Below are 20,251 nucleotides of genomic sequence, written 5' to 3'. Positions count from 1 at the left end.
TATTTATTTGAGCATAAGCTTTCGTGAGCTACAGCTCACTTCATCGGATGAAGTGAGCTGTAGCTTACGAAAGCTTTGCTCAAATAAATTGGTTAGTCTCTAAGGTGCCACTAGTACTCCTTTTCTTTTTGCGAATACAGACTAACACGGCTGCTACTCTGAAACCAATGGTTCATATTGATCAGGTGGTAGAAGTAGTACAGGAAAATAATCCTTTATTATAGTAAAAAAATAAGATTAATATGCTACAAGTGATGTCTACTGCAGCGTAGCTGGAAAAAGCAGCCTTGAATATACCTGGGTTGCTTTAAATCAGCTCCACAGTTCTTGTTTTTTATCAGCAAAAACAAATTTTCAATGTAATTATCCCTGCAAAAAGTAAATTAATTGGTCAAATATAGGGATATCGTATTTTAAGACTACACTGAATCATTTAGTCTAACAAAAATCTGCAAACATGGCCTCTGTTTTATGACTCTTATTAGTACTACACACACAGCTCTGTTGGTTCTAGAAGTATAGCATGTCTCCCTAATGACATAACTGTAGGCTTGATTTTATGCACCTAAACCTATAAACAAGTTGATTAGGTTTAGCCGTCTTTGTAGGTTAAAAAAGAATTTCAGACACCACAAAGAGGAACAGTCCTGCATAGTAACCTTGAGAGTTGTCCTCTAAACAGTGGATTTAATTTTAATTTACTAGTACAACTTCACATGCTCTGCAATCCAATATCCTGAGAAAGGAGTTGGGCTGTATTTATTTAAAATATCTAACTGTGACATGTCTTGTAGCCTTTATCAAATGCAAACTGGGTTCTTGGTAATGATTCATTTTAGGTACTTTTGGAAAGACACCCAAATTCTTGCTGACATTCCAAAATTTGTTCTGTACAGACTCTGTACCACCGTCAAGATAAAAGCATTGTACTTTGTCCTCAACTTACATTAGGATTGGAAAAAAGTCTACTTATCTTCTTAAATCTTCCAATACATTCTGAAGCCTGAAAGCCATCTCTTTGCTAATTTGTGTCCTTTCCCCCTTTTTTCATTTGACAAGCATGCACTTCCCTTTTTACTTTGGATGGAGCTGAAATCAACCAACTTTCTTTTCCCCCTAGGAAAGCACAACTCTAAAAGTAGCTAACAGCTGATTCAGAGCCAGCAGAGGGAGCACAGGAGCAAAAACGTTTCCTGTGTACTTTCCACTAGAATAAGTGGTGTTCTCAAAAAGAAAAGGAGGACTTGTGGCACCATAGAGACTAACCAATTTATTTGAGCATAAGCTTTCGTGAGCTACAGCTCACTTCATCGGATACATGCAGTGGAGTAGCCAGTACATTGCATGCAGTGCATGCATCCGATGAAGTGAGCTGTAGCTCACGAAAGCTTATGCTCAATTAAATTGGTTAGTCTCTAAGGTGCCACAAGTCCTCCTTTTCTTTTTGCGGATACAGACTAACATGGCTGCTACTCTGAAAAGTGTCTTCTCAGTCTCATCAAGAGCAACACATTTAAAAAACAAATTCAGATACTTAGGTCTTGTCTGCACATGGAGTTGTTCCTAATTAACTTTCAAAGTGGTTTAAGTTAAACAGGAGCACTTATTCCAGAATAAATTGTTCACATATGGAGTTAATCTGCAGCATGTGCCCACAAGACTCCAGAGAATTAGTCCACTAGATTAGAACCGTTTCAAAATAGGGTCAAATTTGTGTCTAAATTACTTGAATGTCCTTTTTTTTAAATTAATCCAGATTACACAGTTTGTGCCAATTCCAAGCTTAATTTATATTTGGCTCAGTCAGTCTGGATAGAATATCTTTGAGTTTTTTAATCAGAGTTGATAGCTGGAAGTGTGGAATACACTCTTGATCTCAGTCAGGATTATAGTCCTGTAGTTAGGTGGGCCACCCAGTGGGAATCTGCCCAGCACACAGATTATTGATCCATCTTTGTAACTATTTGACCTGCAGGCAAATGTATTTAGTGCAGAGTGTGATTGATCCAAAGCTTGTTGGGCTAACGATATGCATTGTGAACTTTAGCAATACCTAATTACATGACACAGAACAGCTCCTTTAGTGCTGTTGTTGTCTATTATGACAGCTCTTCTAGGAGAGTTTTTTCCACTTGGCTTTAAATAGGTCTAAAGAATAAAACTAGCATGCAGGCAACTTCAACTAGTAATAAGGCTATGAAACAAAACAGAAAAATCCATCACGTTTATTTGTGAAGGATATTTTATAGTGTACCTAGGTATTAAAGGTCTAAATTAATTTTATGCAGCAGGCTGTATATGCAAAAATATGTGGAGAGAGACTAGGACTGAATGTCAGCTGTGGATGTAAATGTTTTTGGTTTTTAGCTTTTTGCCTGAGTTCTTGCAGTAATATTTTACCAACTTTTTCTTTAAAGATTCTGGTGTCTGACTGTGTTTTCAGTTTGTCACCAGAATTTGGTGATGGAATAAGTTTTAATATGTATGGTTGGGTTATGCTCAATATCGTCAATGATTTAGATCAGCGGTTCTCAAACTTCATTGCCCCAAGACCCCCTTCTGACAACAAAAATTACTACAGGACCCCAGGAGGAGGAACCAAAGCCTCAGCCCATCCGAATTCTGTCGCCCTGGGCAGGCGGCCAAAGCCATAGCCCACTGGCTTCAGCTCTGGGAGGGGGGCCTGTAACCTGAGCCTCGTTGCCCAGGGTAAAGCCCTCAGTCTTCAGTTTCAGCCCAGGGCAGTGAGGCTCAGGCTTCAACTTCGTCCCCAGGTGTCAGTCTTGGGTTTAGGCTTTGGACCCAGGCCCCAGCAAGTCTTATGCCAGCCCTGGCAACCCCATTACAATGGGGTCTCGACCCACTTTGGGGTCCCAACCCATAGCATGAGAACTGCTAATTTAGATAATGGCATAGAGTGTACACGTATTAAGTTTGTGGATGATACCAAGCAGGGAGGGGTTGCAAGTGCTTTGGAGGATAGGATTAAAATTCAAAATGATCTGGAGAATTGGTCTGAAGTAAATAGGATGAAATTCAATAAGGACACATGCGAAGTACTCCACTTAGGATGGAACAATCAGTTGCATGCATACATTCGCAATGGGAAATGACGGCCTAGGAAGCAGTACTGCAGAAAGGGATCTGCAAGACGCGAGAAGCGATTCTTCCACTGTACTCCGCGCTGATTAGGCCTCAACTGGAGTATTGTATCCAGTTCTGGATGCCACATTTCAGGAAAGATGTGGACAAACTGGAAGAAGTCTGGAGAAGAGCAGCAAAAATGATTAAAGGTCTAGAAAACGTGACCTATGATGGAAGATTGGAAAAAATTGGGTTTGTTTAGTCTGGAGAAGAGAAGACTGAGTGGGGAATATAACAGTTTTCAAGTACATAAAAGATTTTTACAAAAAGGCATGAGAAAAATTGTTCTTGTTAACCTCTGAGGACAGGACAAGAAGCAATGGGTTTAATTGCAGTAAGGGTGGTTTAGGTTGGACATTAGGAAAAACTTCCTAACTCTCAGGGTGGTTAAACACTGGAATAAATTGCCTAGGAAGGTTGTGGAATCTCCATCATTGGAGATTTTTAATAGCAGGTCAGACAAACACCTGTCAGGGATGGTCTAGAATTGATAATACTCAGTCCTGCCATGGGTGCAGGGGACTGGACTAGATGACCTCTCGAGGTCCCTTCCAGTCCTATGATTCTTTCATTTATAACAACACATAGTACTGGACTCGGTGTAATTGAAATAGGTTTTTACAGGCTTGTATCTGGTGTCCTTTATGTATAGTAATACTGTACGGGTTTTAACATGTTCAACAGGAAAGAACTACTTATGGAAAATCATTGCTATTGCATACATTTGAGTTTTACACGTGAAACAGCAGGAATCTATGCAAATGTTTATTTCATTCTCAAGGTTTTAGATTTCTTTCTTTGGGTATCCTTTTGAAAAGCAGTTAGGGGGAAAAGCTCAACTTCAAACCTCACTTCCAAGGACTCCTGACTGTCCTCTCAGAGCTAGTGGTGTTGAGAAAAAGCTTACTGAAAACATCTTTCCATGCCTCAGTCTGACTCAATCCCATGCAGCCATTTTATGTCTCTGCAGACAAGGGATGTTGCACATCATTCTGGTCCCCAAAGCTCATTGCCCAGTTGCACATTTTTTTAGTCTGGATGTTCCAGTGCTTTATAGAAACATTTTTCTGCAAAGATAATTCATCCGATTTGCTAGGTACAGCAGTGTAATGACCAAATCCCTCTTCCTTTTTCCTACTCTGCTGCTGGACTAAAGTCAGGAAAAGAGTAGGATTTTGTTTCCAGCACAAGTGATGTCAGGTGTTTCTTAACCTGTTACTGACATTTACTTTAATCACAATTGTAGCGCTACTCTTCCCTTGCGAATTAACTGGATTTTGCAAAAGAATTCTAGAATCTCCCCAAGGGAAGTGGTTTTCCTTTATTATTGAGCGCCAGCAATTCAAGGATTGATTTAAATTTTTACACACACATTACAGGATCTCTTCCCTACCTCTCCATCCACCCCAAGATCCCTGAAACTCTTAAATATCTGTTCTCTCCCTGCTATTCCTCCACCTGTCACTTAGCGCTTAACAAGTAGTTTCTTAGAATTGCTATCTTATTCCTTGAGTTCCGTCATGTACGTTCAGTGCTCTTCACCTGACTGCAGTGCACTTGACAGTCTGTACAATCTGTTTTTGTAAATAGCTTTTCTACCATATTTTTTACTAAGGAAATAGGATTTGCCCGTTTTAGCACTAAGAAAAACAAGTGAAGCTTGGATACCTCCTGTGGTTTTTGGGGTATTGGTGGTGCTAGTGGCACTGGGATAGACTTGGCGAGGTTTGATTATCTTGCTTTGTTTTATGCCTTAGCATTTTCCTTCAGTTCAGTGCTGCCACACTTTGTTTCCTATTTTGTATGAGACGATGGTGTGATCTTCCAGGGGGCTGGTTCAAAGAAAAAACAGTACTTGTAGCGCAGGTCAGAAGCTCTGAATATGTGACCTGTCCGGTGACTGGTCGTCATCACATGCATTGCCCCAATACCACAGCTCGAACGTTCCGCCTTTGACACAGTGATCTTTGGAATGACATGGCTAAGGGCATAGAAGCCAGCCATTTTTATTTACCTACCCATTGCTTTTTTTTCCATTTGGCAAACGTTCATTTTCCACTCTAGCCTCTTACTGGAACTGAAATGACTCCCGTGGTTCTTGTTTCCACCAGTATCCTTGGTAGTGCAGCTGTGGGCAGATAGCATTAGCTGTTAGCAAGAGCATGAAACAATCTGCAAATCCAACACAAAATGTCACTTGAGAATTTTCTTTTCTGTTAGAGGTGATTTCTTTAAGGGGAAAAAAACATAACAAAAACAACCCCCAAGACTTAGAATCTGAAGAACCCCTCCCGTTGGATAAGTGTTTTTAAGGTAGGTTAACAATTGTCTAAACTACTGGAGTGTCTCAGTAAATGCTGACTAAGGCCATCTCTACACTACTGGGACGGTAGCAGTACAGCTATGGAGCCACAGCCCCATGGCGTCGATGCAGTCTGAAGTGATGGACATTTTTCCCTTCACTGTAGGACAGCGGTCTCCAACCTTTTTACGCCCAAGATCGCTTTTTGAATCGAAGGGGAACCCAGGATCTACCCCCACCCCCTTCCCCAAAGCCCTGCCCCACTCACTCCTCTCCCCGACCCTCACTCACTTTCATCGGGCTGGGGCAGGGGTTTGGGCTGCGGCCAAGGGGTTTGCAGTGTAGGAAGAGGCTCTGGGCTGAGCCTGGGGCAGGGAGTTTGGGAGCAGGAGGGGGCTCTGGGCTGGGGCAGAGTGTTGGGGTGCGGGAGGGAGTGCAGGCTCTGGGAGGGGGTCAGGGCTGGGGCAAGGGGTTGGGGTGTAGGAGGGGGTATGTGGTGCTAGCTCTGGGAGGGGGCTTAGGGTGGGTTGGGGTGCAGTGTGTTGGGGTGCAGGAGGGGGTACAGAGTGGCTCTGGAAGGGGGGGGTCAGGCTTGGGGTTTGGGGTGCTGACTCTGGGAGGAGGTTCAGGGTGGGGCTTGGGGTGCAGAAGGGGGTGTGGGGTGCTGGCTTCAGGAGGGGCTTCAGGGATAGGGGTTAGGATGCGGCCTCCTGCCAGGCAGCACTTACCTCCAGCGGCTCCCGGTTGGCGGTGGGCACAGCGAGGCTGAGGCAGGCTCCCTGCATACCCCGGCCCCACACCACTCCCAGAAGGGGCCATAGCGCCCCTGCAGCCCCGGGGTAGGGAGAAGGGGCACGTGGCTCTGCGCGCTACCCCTCTCTGCAAGCACCGCCCGCTGCAGCTCTCCTGCCCAATGGGAGCTGCGGTGGGCAGTGCTCGCAGGCAGGAGCAGCGTGCAGAGGGAGACCCCCGGGGCGACAGGGCTGCACTGGCCGCGGGAGGAGTGTGGGGCCAGGGTAGGCAGGGAGTCTGCCTTAGCCACAGCCACACTGCACTGCTGGAGACTGTGATCGACTGGGAGATCCTCTAGGATCGACGGGTTGGTGACCACTGCTGTAGGAACACCACCCCTCTGAGTGGTTGCGGCTAGGTTGATGGAAGCATTCTTCTGTGGCTCTAGCTTTGTCTATGCTAGGGAGTAGGTTGGCATAGCTACGGGTTGCTCTGCGGTGTGGATTTGTTTTACACCCCTGAGTGATACAGCTATGCTGACCTAAATTTTAAATGTAGACCAGGCCTAAAGCCTGGCCTACACTACAGAGTTAGGTTGAGGTGGGGGAGCTTACATCAACTTAACTCTATAAGTGTCTATGCTACAATTTTGCGCCCACTGATGAGAGTCACTCACTACACCAACCTAATAAATCCACCGTGTCAGTGTAAATTGAGCCACCCAGGGCTCACAGCCCAGAGCCCCGCACTGCCCCACGCTGTCAGTTACATGATGGAAGTGCTCCTGGTGAGGATGCGCACTGCCCACAGAAGGAGCATAGTGTGGACATGAAAAAAAACGATTCAATGACTGTGCTGGCTGTATGTCAGCATAATTAAGTTGACTTAATTTTCTAGTGTAGACTTGCCTGGGGATACGTTGGGCCTGCCTTCGCTTTGAGGGAAATGCTAAGCTATAGGTAAGACATGTAGGCCTTTTGTCTTAACCCTCTCTCTGAATGCTACATTCCTGTAGATACATTGTTTTGAAGAAGCTGTACTGTAGTGGTTCCCAAACTTTTTGCTAAGGTGACCCACCTACTCCATTTTGTCCTTTTTGGGTAACAATCCGCTCTCCCACCCCAGCTCCCTGCTTCGCTCTTCCCAGCCCCATTGCTTTTGCTCTCTCAGCCCTACCCCCTCCTGCAGCCCCAGCTGGCTCCTCTTTCCCCATGGATGGGTTGTGATTGCTACAAGACTGCTGACTGTCTGCTGGCTCTGGCCATTTCCTCTGCATTGCTACAGCTACCCATCTCCTGCTCTCAGTTCCCATTGCTTGGGGAGTGTGCTCCAGGCGGCGGCAGCAGTGTGAAGGAAGCAGCAAGGGCCAGGGAGTGGACAGTCAGAAGCCGGTGTGTGGCTTGGAGGCACTTCCATTGCCAGTGCAACCACTAGGCGAACTAGGCGGTCGCCTAGGGTGCCAAGGGTTGGGGGCGGCCAAAAGTGCACTCCGGGGAGGCGGTGGAGTGGAGGTGAGCTGGGGCAGAGGGGCGCGGGGAGGGCCGCCTGCAGCAAGTAACGGGGGGGGAGGGGGGGGGGCGGGGAGGTGGCGCACAGGGGAACCACTCCCAGCCCCAGCTCACCTCTGCTTTGCCACCTCCTCTGAGCGTGCCGCCCCGCTCTGCTTTTCTCCCTGCCTCAGGGTGGCGGGGAGCTGCTGGGGGGGGGGTGCTTCAGGGCGGAGGGGGGGGCGGCGGGGAGCTGCTGCAGGGGGTGGGGGGGCACTTCAGGGTGGACGGGGGGTGCAAGGTGGAAGTTTTGCCTAGGGCGCAAAACATCCTTGCACCAGCCCTGGGCAGTTCCTCCACGCTGCTGCTGCCCAGATCCCTCTCCCTCAGCCTGCTGCCCAGGGGATGTGAGAGTGCGGGGAGGTGCGGGGAGATCTGCTTAGAAAACACTGCTGGACTGAGTCACTGTATATTCACCCACTGGTCGCAGCTCCTGAAGGGAAGTCTGCTGCAGGTACCAAACCCAGCTGGGCCTGCTAAGGCAGCAGAGTTAGTAAATGGGTGCTGTAGCCCAGGACCCAGTCTGAGTGGAAGAATTGCAGGATGCCACCCTAGCGAGGTAAAGGCTTGAGGCTGAAGACCTGGAGGTGGGTGCTCGCCAGAGAGATTAGCTAGGGATACCAGGCAACTGTGACAGGAATGTTTTAATATTTATATATAAGCAATTTAACAATCTGTGGTGGTTCTTATCAGATTTCAAGACAAGTCTAAGATCAAAACAGTAATTTTTTTTTGCTTACATCTAGCTTGCCCACTGTTTTTGTTACACAGCAGTGAATGATCACTTCAGCAGATTCCTAAAACAAGCAAGTTCTATTTCAAATGTATCTGGGAAGGGAGGGGGCAGGAAAAAATGAAACCCTATAAAATGCCAAAAGCAGTTATAAAATGCATTGCCAGTTGCAATGACACAGCTTTTGGGGACAATCAGATAAATTTGATCATCACTAGCCTGACTTGAATTTTATTACATGAATTTGTTCATTTATTTATCTATTATTTTAAGTGTTTTGGATTTTCTTTTTGGTGGGGTTTTGGAGCTAGTTGGTAAATGTTTCGAAATGTTCATGCTGCTCTGGAATAAAAACACTTCTCTCAGAAAATGAAATAGGAGAATATACATCCGGTGAAAAATTAAAGGATGCTTCAGAGCAGTCCTATTATGTGATAATAAGTTGTTAGAGTAAAACTGGGCTCCAGTCTGTCTACATGTTGGGGGTAAATGAAGACTTGACTGTATATTTTTGATGTGGTGCCATCATTTGACTTCAATATAGATGCGCTCTTGGTCTTGAGTATTAATGCTGCACAAATTAATATTTACAGCTTACCTAAACTGAAGCCTACTTTATAATGTAAATAGTGGAGGCTCAAAGTGCTAGATTTGCTGATCAATGGTGTCTGGGAGCAAGTCCTCTATTATCCAGGAAGCCCTGCTTTGAACTGTTGGAAAACTTAAGTTCAAAATAAAACAAGAATCATATGGAATAATTCATAAGGGGAAGATGATCTGTTCTTTCTTAACTCAGAAGTAGAAATAAATACTTCCTTACCTAGATAATACTCTCATCTGCAGATGTCAAGTGCTTTATGAAGGTAGGCATCACTGTTGCATGTTAGAGATGGGGACGCTGATGCACAGATAGGTGATCTGACTTGGACAAAGTCATCAAGCAATTTAGTGGCAGAGTCACTGGCCTGGGACGCTGGTGCTGTTTTCTAGAATCCTTTTTCCCTGAATAACAGGTTCTTATTTTCAGTTTTGTTTCTCTAATAAATCTTCTGGAGTGGATCATAGCAAAAGCGTTTCTCCGTCCCCCGTCCCACCCCAAGGTAGGTGGAATGGACTGTAATCCTACAACAGTCTTATGGTAGCCTCTCCCTGCCCAGTGTAAAACACTGCTTGTGTACACAGATTTTTCTGACAGTAACAAATCAAGTTGTGTAGAATTTTGTCCGCAGATTTGTGTTTGTGGAGTTGAAGGAGTGTGTTACTAATTTGGGGGTGTGTGTGTGTGTGTGAGAGAGAAAAATAACAGTGGAAAGGCTTGGAGGAATATTATTTGTGAAACTAAAATGTTTAGAAAACCATAAACTAGCAAAGTGAAATGAATCCAACTATTTCTAATGTGACATGATTTTACACAGCAGGCTCTAATACATCCCTGGCTGGGGTTGTTAGGTTCGTTTCTTTGATTTCTGCTTGGAGAGTAAATAGGACTTTCATTGTTTCCATGTTGAATCCTGTAATACCAGCGCCCCACCAGTTTCAACTTCCTTTCAGTCCACTTCCTGTGATTTTTTCCATAGAGAATTTCAAGATTACACAGATGACAATTAGTGTTAAATATAAATGTTGAAGGGATGCATTCACTGGAACTTGGTGCTTAGTAGCCAAACTAGTTAGAAGCACTTTCTCCTGTGCTAGTGAATTTCATACAGTTCATCTTTATATACACTTTCTTCATACATGGTATGAGGACGCTCTTTATGTAGTCAAGTGTAAACTAAATCGTGAAGATTTTAGCATTAGAACAGATTAACTGGTTCATTTGGGGAAAAAGGGTGTAGGAAATGAGAACGGAACAAGTGGAGCTGCTGGCACTTGAACTAGGCTAACCCAGATGCTGATCACTCAGGCTAACCCTGCAGTGCTGCATGCTCTAAAGTGTCTGGACAACTTGCTTTTAGTTTCTCCACGCTGCTATTTGCAGCTATTTTTCTGGCCCGTGCCAAAGACTGAACTTGCTGACTGCGCTTGCTCCCTGTTTGGAAAGATTTGCTAGGATTATACTTCCTGGGTTTTTAGCCTATATAGAGAGGGCACCAGAACACCTGTTTAGGGGAAATGGAGTGCCTCACTGCAGCCTGATAGACGTTGTAGGCAGACGTGAGATGGATAATGGAGTGGAGGAGAGCATCGTTGTTATACAGAGGACTAGAGTAGCTGGTTGTGGGTGCACAGGAAGTCAGATTGGGCATCAGGTGTGTTTCATATAACAGCTGAAAGGAGGAGAGAAGGATAAAGTGACATACATACTGAAAGTGGACTAAGGGCTTGTCTACACCACGCAGTTTTAGTGACAAGGCTGTGTTGACACAGCCTTGTCGCTAAAAGTCAGTGTGTGTAAACGCTCTTTTTCGGTACTTTCTCTGCACTTTAGCGAAAAAAATACTTCCAGCCCCATGAGCGGTGTTAGCTTTGTCCGCAGGAGAGCGCTCCTGCTGACAAAGCTGCTTTCACGCTGCCACTTGCGTCAGCAAAAGGTTTGTCTTCTGGGGAGGGGGGAGGCAGCTTTCTTAAATCCCCATGAAAGACAAAAGTTTTGTCAACAACTTCGCAGTGTAGACAAGACCTAAATAGTGAAATATATTACGTCACTTTTGGTTCATGAATTTTATCCCCTTTTGCAAGCCAGGAGAATTTTAAAATTATAAATATGAAAATTGTGAATACGTTGGGTTAATTGCTGGAAACCTGGTAATCTGAAATTGATACTGTATAACCATGCCCAATGTAAAGAAAGATTCTCTGAATAGAACCTGTGCTGAAAATGTGTATGGCAGAGTTTAAGAAGTAATTGCAATGTGGGTGGTATCCTTAAATAGAGAAGCAGATTTGTGTAGAACTTTATAAATGTGACACCAAGAGCTCTGTGCCCTCTGGCTAGGACGATAATGCAAGAAGCTGAGAGCAGGAGAAACTACATCTCAGAGGTGCAGTGTCCCTAACTAGAGTGTCAGAAGTGCTCCGACTTTGCTACTCTCTCTGATAGGGTTTTGCTTCAAACAATGTTAGGGATCTTGATCACAAAACAGCAGTTTGGATAACTTAAACTAGCGTGGAAGGAAAGGAGTACTTGTGGCACCTTAGAGACTAACCAATTTATTTGAGCATAAGCTTTCGTGAGCTACAGCTCACTTCATCGGATGCATCCGATGAAGTGAGCTGTAGCTCACGAAAGCTTATGCTCAAATTGGTTAGTCTCTAAGGTGCCACAAGTATTCCTTTTCTTTTTGCGAATACAGACTAACACGGCTGTTACTCTGAAACCTAGCGTGGAAGGGTTTTAAATGGACCAGATATCTGATCTGTTACGACAAATATTGTGATAAAACATGAAGACTGGTATTAGCTAATGGTATATGGGCTCCGGGGCTTTTCCCACTTCTCCTAGGAGTAGTTTGTGTAAACACACACCACTTTTAATCTGTTTCTGAAGCACCCTTCATGGTATCTAGGCACTGTATATAAATAATAGAAAACAGGGATCCCTCCAAACAGGACAGGCATTTCTCTTTTCTGCTCTCCCACTGGATCATTGATTGCTTTTTTAGAACAAAATGTTGCATGTTTTATATCTTTGTATTTTGGGGTGATGCTTTATGAAAGAGGTAAATTATGCAGCTTGATGGGAAGATGGCAAGGACTCTTCCTGATCACCTTGGGCAGGTTATTCCATAGTCTTGGTCTAACTACTGAGTCTCTTCCCCTTGCGTTTAGACTTGGGTTCCGTTAGCCATAGTGCACTGGGTAACTGTTGCAGTGGGTCCTGAACGGAGAAGTGAACCTTCATTTAGCATGGTCCTCTCAACAACTAAAAATGTTTTACCATACATCTACTAGCCAGAAATAGACATGAAGGACAAAGGTAGATATCTGAGAAACATGAATACCCTTGTGTACTCCATTACTGTTGATTTCTAGGTTTGCATTTGTTAAATTTTGGAGGCGGGTGTATGTTTTTATCTGTTCTTGTCTAAGTAGCATGCAGTTTGCTGATAGTAACAGCAGTTATGTCAAATCATTCTGGTTCCAGGCATTCTTTGTCATAACATTTGCTATATTAGGGAGTAAAGATGCTAGAAGATTTGAGAGCATCAGATGATATAATAACTGTAGCTTTTAGCAGTCTGTAAATTTGATTATATATTTTAAACTTTATTTCAAAGATTTTGACAGCCCATCTAATTTAGACTAGCTCTCCTAGAATTTTACATGGTTTTGCCTAATAAAAGCAGAGCAGTTCTGTTTAAAATGTACAATCCGTGCGTGTTCCTAAAAGTTATACAGAACTTTTCTTGTCTACTTCTGTTCACCCAGCAAGTTCCATGGCTCCTTTGTTTGTTGATTCTGTTTCTATACCAGTTTGTTGGTAAAAATAAGCTGCTGTGTTTCAGGACTAACTGTGAAAATTACTCTTATTTGGTCACCTGGCAACACTCATCATGCATGTGTAGGAGAATGTGCTGTGTGAAATTACTGACCTTTGAAAGATGACATGCATATATACAAATAATGTAAGCTAGACACACGCACTGGTCACCTGCAAGGATTGTATTGGTTAATTGCATAATGGTCCAGCTATCCCATTTTTCACTTAATTGATCCCAGGAGAGAATTCTGTGGAGGTTGAATTCTTCCATGCTTTGTTTCAGCAATGGGGGTGTTTTTTTAAATGTTGATCTACTTGAGTACAGTCATTCTGAATTCAATAGGTTTCAGAGTAACAGCCGTGTTAGTCTGTATTTGCAAAAAGAAAAGGAGTACTTGTAGCACCTTAGAGACTAACCAATTTATTTGAGCATAAGCTTTCGTGAGCTACAGCTCACTTCATCGGATGCATACTGTGGAAAGTACAGAAGATCTTTTTATAAACACAAAGCATGAAAAAATGGGTGTTTACCACTACAAAAGGTTTTCTCTCCCCCCACCCCACTCTCCTGCTGGTAATAGCTTATCTAAAGTGATCACTCTCCTTACAATGTGTATGATCAAGTTGGGCCATTTCCAGCACAAATCCAGGTCCCCCCCAAAACCTACTCTCCTGTTGGTAATAGCTTATCTAAAGTGATCACTCTCCTCCTTCCTGAGGAAACTACAATCCATCGGTGATCTTCCTGATAACACCATCCGGCCACTATGGATGTAGAAGCCCTCTACACCAACATTCCACACAAAGATGGACTACAAGCCGTCAAGAACACTATCCCCGATAATGTCACGGCTAACCTGGTGGCTGAACTTTGTGACTTTGTCCTTACCCATAACTGTTTTACATTTGGGGACAATGTATACCTTGAAATCAGCGGCACTGCTATGGGTTCCCGCATGGCCCCACAGTATGCCAACATTTTTATGGCTGACTTAAAACAACGCTTCCTCAGCTCTCGTCCCCTAACGCCCCTACTCTACTTGCGCTATATTGATGACCTCTTCATCATCTGGACCCATGGAAAAGAAGCCTTTGAGGAATTCCTCCATGATTTCAACAATTTCCATCCCACCATCAACCTCAGCCTGGTCCAGTCCACACAAGAGATCCACTTCCTGGACACTACAGTGCTAATAAACGATGGTCACATAAACACCACCCTATATTGGAAACCTACTGACCGCTATTCCTACCTACATGCCTCCAGCTTTCACCCTGACCACACCACACGATCCATGGTCTACAGCCAAGCTCTGCAATACAACCGCATTTGCTCCAACCCCTCAGACAGAGACGAAACAACTACAAGATCTCTATCAAGCATTCTTACAACTATAGTACCCACCTGCGGAAGTGAAGAAACAGATTGAGAGAGCCAGAAGAGTTCCCAGAAGTCACCTACTACAGGACAGGCCTAACAAAGAAAATAACAGAACGCCACTAGCCGTCACCTTCAGCCCCCAACTAAAACCCCTCCAACGCATTATCAAGGATCTACAACCTATCCTGAAGGATGACCCAACACTCTCACAAATCTTGGGAGACAGGCCAGTCCTTGCCTATAGACAGCCCCCCAACCTAAAGCGAATACTCACCAGCAACCACATACCACACAACAGAACCACTAACCCAGGAACCTATCCTTGCAACAAAGCCCGTTGCCAACTGTGCCCACATATCTATTCAGGGGACACCATCACAGGGCCTAATCACATCAGCCACACTATCAGAGGCTCATTCACCTGCACATCTACCAATGTGATATATGCCATCATGTGCCAGCAATGTCCCTCTGCCATGTACATTGGTCAAACTGGACAGTCTCTACGTAAAAGAATAAATGGACACAAATCAGATGTCAAGAATTATAACATTCATAAACCAGTCGGAGAACACTTCAATCTCTCTGATCACGCGATTACAGACATGAAAGTTGCAATATTACAACAAAAAAACTTCAAAACCAGACTCCAGCGAGAGAGTGTTGAATTGGAATTCATTTGCAAATTGGATACAATTAACTTAGGCTTGAATAGAGACTGGGAGTGGGTAAGTCATTATGCAAGGTAACCTATTTCCCCTTGTTTTTTCCTACCCCTCCCCCCCGACGTTCTTCTTAAACCCTGGATTTGTGCTGGAATTGGCCCACCTTGATTATCATACACATTGTAAGGAGAGTGATCACTTTAGATAAGCTATTACTAGCAGGAGAGTGGGGTGGGGGGAGAGAAAACCTTTTGTAGTGGTAAACACCCATTTTTTTCATGCTTTGTGTGTATGAAAAGATCTTCTATACTTTCCACAGTATGCATCCGATGAAGTGAGCTGTAGCTCACGAAAGCTTATGCTCAAATAAATTGGTTAGTCTCTAAGGTGCCACAAGTACTCCTTTTCTTTTTGCTGAATTCAATAGGTGAAAAATACACTATTTCTGATTCCCATCCCCAGTCGTTTCTCTCACTCTCACGAAATGGCTGTACTTTCCCTCCTGTGAAATCCAGGAACATCAATATTCATCCAAAATTATCAGTCAGTATTATTGCAAGTCACTAACTCTAAATGACATTAATATTTTATATAGACAACAGACATCAAAATAGCTGTAACTTAGTTTTTAATGTAATCTAAATATATGTGAACAGAGCATAAAGGTTGCAAAGCTGAGCGGTCAGGTAACGCCCAAATTGAAGTTGCCCATACAGTCTTAATTTAGTCCTCTTGTGTGTGTACATTATGATTTCCACTTATGCTGATGTATTTGTGTCTTTAAGTAAAGACACCTTCCATACGCCTGTAATTCTCAATCTGGACTTATTCTAAATAACAGGATTAATGTATTCCCCAGTTTCCAGCTGTTGGAAAGTTATCTACCTTTAAAAAAACAAAAAAACAAAACAAAAAAAACCACTAAGTTACAATAACTTAAATTACAATTTCAGAGTAACAGCCGTGTTAATCTGTATTCGCAAAAAGAAAAGGAGTACCTTTGGCACCTTAGAGACTAACCAATTTATTTGAGCATAAGCTTTCGTGAGCTACAGCTCACTTCATTGGATGCATACTGTAGAAAGTGTAGATCTTTTTATACACACAAAGCATGAAAAAATACCTCCCCCCCACCCCACTCTCCTGCTGGTAATAGCTTATCTAAAGTGATCACTCTCCTTACAATGTGTATAATGATCAAGTTGGGCCATTTCCAGCACAAATCCAGGTTTTCTCACCCCTCGCCCCCCGCCCCAAACCCACTCTCCTGCTGGTAATAGCTTATCTAAAGTGACAAATTACAATGAAATGTTATCATACATGGTATGTAACTAACTTATTCAGGATCAGGTGAATACTCAAAGAACTTGGCTAAGGATGCCTGCTTACTGGTGGGGGAGCTCTCCTTTCTGAGTGCACTAAAAAGGATGACCAAATTTCAAAATAGCTATCCTCTTTTTGGCACTCTTCTTGTGTACGTACTTGGTGTGAAAGCTTTTCCATTACAAGGACAGTCCATATTTTATAATACCACAATCCATAGGAGGAGGAATCACATATTTCCAATAATGTGCAATACAAAGTCTAATTGTTAAAGATAAAATAGTAAAATAAACCTTCTCACATTGTTTAAAATGCAGATCCTTCACTGGAGCATTAAGTAAGCAAACTGGGGAATGCTAGCAATCCAGTATTTTGTCAGAAGATGTCTCTCTTTAATAATTTCCTCCAAAAACTGTCTTAACTCCTGGATGCAACTACCACATGTTCCTATATCCCCGCAAACCCTCCAGTGGAGAGCCTCCATAGTAGCAAAAATATTATGGCTCTTAACTGGAGTTCAACGCCATGTACACAGTAATTTATACATTTCCTTGAGCTACCCAAATTGAGGATGTATATCTCCTTTCCCAGATAGAGACCCACTTTTCCATATAATTTGTCCAAATCCCTCTCTCATCTTTTCATCTGCTTTTCTTCTCAACATATTTTTCAATCAGAATTGTATGTATTTTAGAAATTAAACCTTTTGTTCCAACTTGTTCCTGGGTCAACTCCTCAAATGTGGTTAAAGGTCTAGATAGAGTTGACTTGTAGCCAGAGTTCACAATAAAATGTTTGACTTGTAAATACTGAAAATACAAGATCTTTATATAGTTTATATTACATATCTCTTGGTATGATTTCAAATCAGGACCCACGAACAGCTGTCTGCATTGTGTAATCTCAGCTTTTACCTGCAACAAATAGGCACTTTAATAACCAGGAATTTATTTTTAGGCAATATCAGTGAAAGGGCCTTGATTGACAAGAATTAAAAAAACAAAACAAAACAAACAAAAAACACTGTCCAAAGCTGCCAGGTGGGTGAGTGGGTGATTTTTTTTATTTTTGATGATCTAAATTCCTTTTTAACCCAATAATTATTAAAAATAGTTATATTTAGGCTCCTGTCCTGTTGAGTGGTCTGTCATTACCCCGTTGATCACATTTTAATCGTGATGCATAATAAATCAAATTAGGGAAAGCTTACTTTTTAGGTTATACAGAACTTTCAGGTTCACCCTGTTTCTTTTATGTTTCAGTACAAATTTTAATAGCAGATCCTGCCATGTTCTTAATGTCATGTCAGGGGTGCACTGAAACAAAAATAATAACTTTGAGAGGACACTCAACCTTAAACAAGGCTACTCTACCTAACCAAGAAATGTTATATTTGGTCAATTTCTCCAAGTCTTTTATTATTTATTCCACAGTGGAGGGTAATTTGCCTTAAAAATGTTTTCTCCACAGTGAGTATTTCTAAATATTTTAAAGATTCCTTTTCCCATTTAAATTCATGGAGCTGACCAGTTTTTGATCTTTTTGGGAATATTAATTTCTAAAATTTCAGATTTCTCATTTATTTTGAAACCTGATACCTGCCTAAATTTCAAAATCAATTGTTCTGTAATTTTTAATTGAGTCTTCTGGATCCTGAAACTATAAGAAGTCATCATCAGCATACAAAGCTATTTTGTGTTCTAATCCAGAAGGTGATTTGATACCCTTTACCGAGGGGCAGTTTTTCACATTTATTGCAAATGGCTCTATTGCCAAAACAAATGGGGGCATAATGGGCAACCCTGTCCCTTACTGCTACATAAATTAAAAGAAGGGGATTAATGACCATTAACCACAGCAGAAACTCAGGGTTGAGTATAAAGAGCTGATATGTCCCTATAAAACTTATTTCCAAAACCAAACCATACCAAATTCTGCCTGAGGTACTCCTATTCCGGTCACTCAAAGGCTTTCTCAGCATCCAAAGGAAGCAGCACTCAGGAAGATTACTAGAATTAACATTACAGATCAAATTCAGAGTTCATCTGCTATTACCAGATAAATGCCTGCCAGCAGCAAACTCAAATTGGTCAGGGTGAACACATTTGGACTATATGATTTTCAGTTTGCTTGCTAAGTTCTTGGCATAAGTTTTAACATCCATGTTAATTAGGAATAGGTCTGTATGTTGCGCAGTTGGTAAGATCTCTTCCTTCAGGACTGACCACAATTTTTGCCTCTTTCTAGGAATCTGGAATCTTGTTTCCTTGCAATAGACCACTGAACAATTCAGTTATAACAGGGACCAGCACTTGCTTTAGCGCTCTGTAATACTCCCCAGAAAACCCATCAGGACCTGGCGCTTTATTGGATTTTAAATTCTCAATTACAACTTCAACTTCCTTTGCAGTAATTTACCTATCAAGACCTTCCTCTGATAGCTAAAGTAGTTTCACTCTTCTCAAATGTCTATAAGTTTAGGCTTTGGATGTTCTGAAGGGTACAAAGATTGGAAAACGTTTTAGTGATCTGTTTAATGCCTTTTTATTTCTAACCAGGATGGATGGCTGATTATTTGTTAATTTTTCTGGCTAAAAACATATCTTTATTGTCCTTTTCATAATTTGATATATCTGTTTGCTTAGTCTTACATGTTTGTAACAGGTGAATCTTCCCTCTTATCATATTTTTTTCTATACACTCCTTTAGTACCTGTAGATTCATGTCTACCTTCCAAAACAAAGTTCTTTAACCAAACTCTTTCAAGAGCTCTCATCCTTTTGAGATATAATGCTTCAATTATAAGGATCCTCCTCATTACTGCCTTTTCAGCACCCCAGAGAACATTTTTGATCTCTTCCATATAATTTTGTTCTATATATCTGAAAAATTTCCTTCAGCTTTTGAATTCTGAGGGAGTCCTATCACAAAGCTATATTCAACCACCAGGCCCTTTGTTTTTTCACTGTCTCAGGCCATATCTACACTACAAAATTAAGTCGACCTAATTTCCCTCGGCATACAGCCACTTACATGTGTCTACACTTTGCTGCTTGCGTCAGAGGTGCGCGTACTCACCAGGAGTGCTTGTATCAATTGTACTGACAGTGTGGGGGCATTGTGGGACAGCCCCTGAAAGCCAGTAATCATCAACATAAGCAACAACGTCTACACTGACACACTGTAGACCGAACTACATCAACCTTGACTTTATCCTGCTCGTGGAGATGGAGTTATACCAAGTCAGCCTAGCAGGGCAGTTATATCAGTGGGAGCAAAATTTTAGTGTAGACACATCGGCAATTAGGTCGACGTAAGCTGCCTTACATTGATTTAACTGTGTAGTGTAGAGCAGGTCTCAGTCTTTTAATCTAATATATTATGCAGGGACTTGTCAGACCAAGTAATAACTTCCAGATCAGCTTTTTTGACCAAATTAGCCAAGGTCCTAGAAACAAAAATCACATCCATTCTGAAATAAGATCCATGAGTAAAAGAATGTGTAGACCCTGACATATGGATTCATTTACCGCCAGATGCCCATGAGATCCTCTTTTTGTTTGTGATGCAACAAATTTGTTCTTCCTCCTCCTGATCACCTGCTGTGTCCATTTGATTGATCCAGAGTGGGGTTAAGCATCTCATTAAAATCTCCCCTAGAATAATGTCCCTTTCCCTAAAACTTCTTAAAACCCTTAATAAAAAAAAAAAAAAAAAAAACCCAAAACAAAGCTCTCCCTGATTGAGAATATACACATTGGCTAATGTGAGAAGTTTACCTTTCAAGGACCCCTTAATTAAAATATATCTGCCCTCTGTCTCTGAGTTGTGCAGAAACAACAAAAGGGAAGTGTTTAGCGAAGAGTATTGCCACCTCTCTTTTGTTAGATTGCCCTGGAGAGAGAGAGAATGTCTGTGTCGAAGAAGTATTTAGGTATTTATCATTTTTCTTCAAGTGTGTTTCCTGAAGATACTGGGGAAATCCTTTTTCAGTGAGCAGA

General features: G+C 42.4%; 1 protein-coding gene across 8 annotated transcripts in view; it reads left to right on the top strand.

Moving 5' to 3' along the window:
* The window catches only part of FBXO42 (F-box protein 42), a 100,595-nt gene that overhangs the window by 11,856 nt on the left and 68,488 nt on the right, over nt 1-20,251 (top strand). The window contains exon 1 of one of the 8 annotated variants that reach the window (XM_043531734.1): nt 9,496-9,558. The exons of 6 other annotated variants lie outside the window; for them this stretch is intronic. The gene's annotated coding sequence lies outside the window, so the exon portion shown is untranslated. Of the gene's footprint in view, nt 1-9,495; nt 9,559-20,251 lie in introns of those variants that run through there. One more of the 8 variants, XM_037880951.2, reaches the window with a different exon arrangement.

This window comes from Chelonia mydas, chromosome 18 (assembly GCF_015237465.2).
Source record: "Chelonia mydas isolate rCheMyd1 chromosome 18, rCheMyd1.pri.v2, whole genome shotgun sequence".
NCBI classification, from domain to species: Eukaryota; Metazoa; Chordata; order Testudines; family Cheloniidae; genus Chelonia; species Chelonia mydas.
This window is presented reverse-complemented; position numbering and strand designations above follow the sequence as displayed.